Genomic DNA, 7,500 nt, shown 5'->3' with positions numbered 1-7,500 from the left:
CTATGGCCGAAAAATGTTAAGAAACGCTGTTTTAAGGCTTTAGTATGGATCTAAGTTTCTGATGGATAAGTTAATACTCGTGGGATATCTCATTAAATACTCATCTTTTTAGAGAAATTATCATTTCACATTTAAAATCTCATTTTGTTTACTAAATTCTCTCTATCCCAAGCTGATCCTTCGTATAATTTTGGTCTCGTGTCCTGGATAAACAATTACTCTCTGTCATCAGCAATCTCTAGAGGCTCGTCCATAGCTCGTATTTGTTTTCTCTCTGTCTTTTAATTGAAGATTATTTTAGTTTTACTAAGGTTAATTTTCAGTCCGACACTTTGCTTTCTCAATTCAAATCTTCTATCATCTTTCGTAATTCCTCCCATAATTCAGTAAAGACAACTATTTCATCAACAAATCTTAATTTGTTGAGGTATTCTCCATTGATATCAATTTCTATATCTTCACTATCTAAATTCTTAATATATATATATATATATATATATATATATATATATATATATATATATATATATATATATATATATATATATATATATATATATATATATATATATATATATATATATATATATATTTGGGCTTGGGCCATGTCGTCCTGATGGAAGTTCCTATTAGGTAGCTTTCTAGGGTATATTTGACTACAGTGATATTTCCAGAAAATTTTACCTTAAGGTATCCAGAATTCTAACTCCTGGAGCGAATATCCCTAAATAATCTCACAGGGATATCGCATAATATCAGAGGTCGTATTCTTGACACGTCACATAGCTATCTTCGCCCCGAACAGTATTAACGCTTCGAGGGGGATATAGTGACAAGAATCCGAAACGAGAATGAAAAGAGAGCCACTCATAAGGCATCTCTCCTATTCCGTTTCCAGTGTGTATCTGATGAAGGCGGTAGCGCCCTCTTTATTCCTTTTTCGTGTAGCTCAACTACTCGGTGTTTTCCCTGTGTTCTCTCGTTATTCTGGATTTAATTCAACATTTTGATGACTTTTCCGGCCTCTTCTGCCTCTAGGAAGTTGAGTATTATCTTTACTATATATAAATGTAAGCTCTTGTCATTTTAAGTTAAATCAAAAGGGATTTTAAAGTAAACAAGAGCTGTTGCCTACTGGAGGCATCCTGGATGCTATCGCTCGCTCTTATGGGTCATTTAGTTAGCTGGAGGGACGTTCCCGGTTTGTTAAACTTTAATAATTTAGCTATTTAGCTCCGCTAGGAATGCTTATATTATACCGTCAGTTTTAGCTTGGTGATTTCGACACGGGTCGAGGTACTGATCTTGCCGGTCTAGCACTAGTACTTTCATGCATGATATATGTTTTTCCGAATGTTATTTTATTGAAGCTATAGGCAAATATTTTATACATGTAAGATACTGTTGAATGTTTTTTCAAGATTGTATACGAGAGAGATTCGGTGATTTAGGTAATCGATTCTCATATTACCTAGTCTAGTATTCTAGGTACAGTAGTATACTTTCGCACATCCCCGATTGTTCTTTTTCTCCTCCGGAGGCTAAGTTCAATCCCTCTCTCCCTCTGTAAGCCTTTGGCTTAATCCTAGTGGTTTTATCTGTATAATAATTCAGGTATAACTATTCTAGGATATGTCTGTCCTGACCTGATAACCAAAGTGACTGTTTTTTTGGGTTAGGGCAGAACATCAGAGTTTCTAGTCTGTGGTCTGCTTCTTCCTAGCATAGAGAAAGAGTCTCCTTTGCTAGGTTAGGGGCGGACACAGGAAGCTTTGCTTCCCTAGTCCATGTTGGAAGGATGATTCCTTCCTCTAGTGGCCTAGCAGACTGTCCTGTGTTGATTTCTCGGGCTGGAGAATGAGTTTTCTCTGTTACCCGGCGAAATAACTTCACCTAACTTTGTTTTGGTTGGGAGGAGGTTAGCCAGTATTGCCAGTCTTCCTCCCTAATAGACAACTCTTGGTTTGGATGAGCTTCCCTAACGGAAGAGTGTGTCTCCTGCTAGAACGAAGTCTATAGGACCCTTATCCCTTCCCCATCTCTCTTTCTTTTATTTTCTTTTGGCCGCAGTCCTACTTCCATACTTAGTATAGGTTAGGATGGAGAACAGGCTCAGCTATCTGCCGGCTGGCACTACGTGTCGGCCGGCAGAGACCCTTTATTCTTTGCAGAGTGAACCCCAGACCTCCCTTGGTCTCCCTTCCATGTCCGTCGGTAGAGCCCGGCAGACTATGGATTCTTTGGAAGCCTGAATGTTACATTCTCCCTTTCCATAGTTCACTCTTTGTGGATGGAAGGTCATATGGCAATGCCGCCTTATAACCTTACATACATACTGTTTCTCTGACTATTGTGGTGCACTTCTAACCCGGCTGCCGGCTTAACAGCCGACAGCCGGGCAGGTGAAGGTTCTCTGGTTCTTGGCTACTGTCGGCGGGCACGGGATTTATTACCTTTGCCTGCCGGCAGGGGAAACACAGCCCGAATCTGCTGGCTACTACGATTAGCGGCCGGCAGCCATGTCGTCCTGATGGAAGTTCCTATTAGGTAGCTTTCTAGGGAGGAATGATAAGGTTGGAATGTGGAGTCTTCTAGGAAGTTAAATAATCATTTTGGGAATGACTTAACCTTCTTCCACGCTCAGTTTATTATAAAGTATTCCTCATCCTCATCTCCTCCTATGCCTATTGATGCAAAGGGGCTCGGTTAGATTTTGCAAGTCAATTCTTCTCCATTAATCATCTCCCACTTCACTCTTCATACCTATAAGCTATGCAGGCCTGGGTCTTCCAACTCTTCAAGTGCCTTTTGGAGCCTAGTTGAAAGTTCCGTTAACCAATTTCTTTTGGGGAGTACGAGGAGGACGCCCAAACCAGCTCCATCTACCTCTCAAACTGATTTCATCCACATATGGCACTCGAGTAATCTCTCTTATACTTTTCTTTCTAATCCTGTCCTGCCATTCAAATCCCAATATTCTTCTTAGGGCTTTGCTCTCAAATCAATATAGTCTTCTGGATATTGTTTCATTGTTATACCATGACTCATGGCCATACAGTAAGACCGATCTAACTAAAGTTATATATAGCCCGAGTTTTATATGTAATTTTGATTAGAGATCATATTACCTAATTATCCAAATGATTCTACCGCGTAAATCGCTTCGCCTTCCAATAATATTTCATCTTCCATTGTCTATTCCGGTCGTACCATCTGTCTTTTTTCTTGGGCACTACATCATGTGATATTTCATGTATTCTGTTAATAAAGTCCTGTGGTGTTTTACTAATAAGGACATCATCAGCATACGTATGCCATTTAATTTGTTTTCATCAATCCTGTCCAATCCTGCTCCACCATCCCCATATGTTCTATGTATTAAAAAATCCACGAGGAAAACAAACAACATAGGTGACAACACATTCATTTGAAGTACTCTATTGTTCACTGAAAATCTATTTGATTAGACTCCACTAACATTAACATTGTTCTTGCTATGCTCATGAACAGACTTAATCAAATTTACATATATAGGGGGAATTCCATAATAACGCAGTACTCGCCACAAAATTGGCCGCCGCACACTATCAAAGGTATTTTCATAGTCCACTAATGCCATCAAAAGTGGAATTTTATATTCTACACATTGCTGTACCACATGTCTTAAAATGAAAATTTGATCAGCACAATTTCCCCCTTTTCTAAATTCATCTTCTTCATCTCTCAGATTTCCAACAATCTTTCCCTCTAATCTCTTTAAAATGTGCATACTATATATTTTAACGACAACAAAACTTAAAATATTCGTATATTTCGTCCATTAAGCATAAGGTTCAACGACTATTTTTGTAGATAAAATCTCAATTTTGTTAGCTTTATTATAAATCCAAAACAGAACTTTTTAAAACAAGCCTTGATTGATAGAAAATATGCGCATAAAATGAACACTCAGGATATGTACCGAAGTTTAGATAACTTACTGATTCTATATTGAATTATAGGGCACACGTATGCTCCTGAGGGGAATAAAAGGAAGAAGCAGATGCTATGCAACAGAGCAGTAAGGAGGCGTTTCTTAAAGGTGGTCCAGCCGCTCCTCCTATCGAGTAAAAAAGATGAACGAAATGGCGCTAAACCAAGACGATAATTGAGGTACATGCAGCAGGTGACTTCCGTCGTCCAACCCAGATGTGTCTCACTAGAGAAGAACTAGACAAAGCTAAAGCGATGGAACAAACTTGATGGAATGAGAAGAAAAGAAACTCTGACATTGGACACAAAGTAGAAGAAACTCTACTGGTTATTAAAGCCCAAATTGAAGACCTTGCTTCTATTTTGACAGAGGCTTAGCATTATTATCTTTTATGCTTAAATTTTGCCTAGAAATTATTTTTAAGCTAATCAGTAAAGTGTAATATCTTAACGGTGCCTTCCTACTCCATATATCTTAAATTTTTAGTTCTGTTAATGAATGATATGTTAACTGTTAATTCTTGGCTTAGCCAATTTTGATTAAATGATCAGTAATATTAGGACGAGTCATTATTAATAATAAAGAAACATCACATACATGATGGCAGAGATCACTATTTTTTGTGTGTGAATATTAATATCAAATTAATTTTAGATACCACTGAATGAACACAGAAAAAGCCAAAGTAAAGAAATTGTGTTTAGTATTAACGAAAAAAAAGATAGGATTAAAGCTTGACCAGAAGAATGTGATTTTATATTTGTTCTCTCTAAAGCATTGATTGATATTTCTCTCTCTCTCTCTCTCTCTCTCTCTCTCTCTCTCTCTCTCTCTCTCTCTCTCTCTCTCTCTCTCTCTCTCTCTCTCACGTAAGTTTGAATGTGAGCTTCAAAGATATGATATTGACCTTTTACCCCTATACAACTTAAAACAAACACGACAGAAAATCTAAGTAGGAGTGCAAGGGCCAGACACAGTCGATCATCTTCCATTAGGAATCATAGTACCCTGGACAGGTATGATGGGTCGTACGTAACCCCTACAGCATGCTCAAAACCTGTTTTTCCCCCATAAATCATCAGCTGTCTCGAATATGGAAGTGATCGACCTGCAAGGGGTGACTAGTCTACATGCCATTGTCTGCTTTAAGACTGATTTTCGTCTAACTTCCCTCCTTCCCCGTTTTTTTACCCCCCCCCCCCCCAGGGGTCGACCTCGACCTTGAAATACCTTTATAAGGGTAAGTGATCAAACAGCAAAGTTATTACATAATTATAAATTGTCGAACAGTGTTGATACTTGTTTGGTTCTTTATAGTTGGAAAGTGTGGGTGGATGGTGTGTCTACCACTTGCATGACATTGGTTTTGGCTTAGATGCCATATATTGCCATGAGGTCCATTTTCCCTCAAATGCTAATTTCTGAATTTTTTTTTTATTTTTGGCAAAGTTCTGATTTTTTTTCTATTTATTTTGAATTTATCTTCAATAATGGCCAGCAGGCAGTATTCCCTCGGCATGGATGTCATCAACACACTTCTAATGGAGTTAAAAAGAGATGATGATAATATGGAGCTTGCAACCTCATGTGTTTGATATTTATTTCTCTGATAATTTCTCCTTCGTATTTGTCAATATTTTTCTTATGTGTATTAGGTACTTGAAATTGATTTATATAGTGTTTTATTATTATTATTATTATTATTATTATTATTATTATTATTATTATTATTATTATCATCATCATTATTATTATAGATCATAGTTTATGTATATATAATAATTTTATATTATTTTACTTTTTATTGGTCAGCAGTTTCTTATTTTGATTTCATTTTACTTTGATTGGCTACTGATTTGCTATTTGATATCCTTTTACTTTTATTAGTTACTAATTCTATTTTCTCTTGCTGTAAGTATGGTATCAATTTTGTGTTGGTCACATCAAGCTTCCTGAAAGGACTCACTGTCATAGCTGCCCACCTAAGACTGACCACATGACAAACACCACTTGTTTGAGGAGCAGGAAGCCTGTTTGTCTATAGCTTCAAACTGTCTTGTATTTGAACTGTACCTGATAGTTATAGCTAGGTTGAATCATGAAACTTTCTTTTTTTACTACATGTTTGTATAAATACGGAAATTTTAATCTTTACAAAAGAGATATCACCCATTTTTTATCTAAAATTTATTCAAAAGAATTTAAATTTTATATGATAAAAATAATAGTCAAACATCCAGAAAGCCATCATATCAGTTGTATTCCAATCCACTAATAATTGGATAAATAAATAATACCTTGAAATTTACATACCCATTCTTCATTTCAAGTGGTAGATTGGGCTGTAAGAGTTGTTGCGGTCTGCGGCCATTTTGTTGACATACCCGAAAGGTAAGTTGGCATATCTCTATATAATCTTGTTCTGTATAGAATTCGTGATATTTTGGTATATTTTAATGCATAAATATCATATTTTATAGGAGATACAATGATTTTCATAAGAAATTTACATTGTGAAACTAGGCCGTCGAAAAATGACCTTTAGATTTCGCCCCTGATATAACAGTAAATTACATCTTAGTGCACATTTTATTATGCATTTCTGTTCTTGGATAATATGAGTTCATTCTATAAAGAAATTAGCCTCTTCCTATTTCATTTAGGTACCAGAAAAAATTAGTGAAACTTGGACTAGTTTTTTGGCCCAAAAAAATTACCTTTTTTTTTTCATTTCAGATCTTGACTTCAATGGGTCCAACTCATTTCCAGCAATTACACGCTGTTGCTTTGCCATCTAAGAAGGTGTCCCTAAAGGGATTTATGTGTATATGTATATTTCTATTTTTTGTGAATATTTACGTCAAGTCTTCTTTTTGTATACCTAAATTTCTAATATATTTCCAGTAAATAGTTATTTTGTAGATGGGTATCATTTATATTTTCAGTAGTTTTTAGCATTCTTTGAAGTATTTTTAGCAGGTCAAACAATACAGATTGATGCATAACTAAATTTTTCCTGAATTTTGTTTGGAGTCGGGGTCGCTCGCGACCGAGTATACCCTTAAAGGGGTGTCCGAGTAGCGTACTGTACCTATCCAGGGTTAAGGATCAATTTAGAAACCAACGACACCAATATCAATTCAGCAGGAATATTAATACAAACCATACGTTTTTGTGGAAAAAAACAATGATTACAAAATTACAATATAAATATTTGGTTAGATAATACGGAAAGTGAGATCTCCCCTTTAATAACAACTGATGGGGTGGCAAAAATAAAGCAGGTAATGTTGTTGTGGCAATGCTTATATCATATTAAACCACACACACACATACAAACAGACAGACACACACACACACTCACACGCACACACACACATATATATATATATATATATATATATATATATATATATATATATATATATATATATATATATATATATATATATATATATATATATATAACATAAATATATATATATATATATATATATATATATATATATATATATATATATATATAT

The sequence above is a fragment of the Palaemon carinicauda genome, chromosome 19 (assembly GCF_036898095.1).
Source record: "Palaemon carinicauda isolate YSFRI2023 chromosome 19, ASM3689809v2, whole genome shotgun sequence".
Taxonomy (NCBI): domain Eukaryota; kingdom Metazoa; phylum Arthropoda; class Malacostraca; order Decapoda; family Palaemonidae; genus Palaemon; species Palaemon carinicauda.
This window is presented reverse-complemented; position numbering follows the sequence as displayed.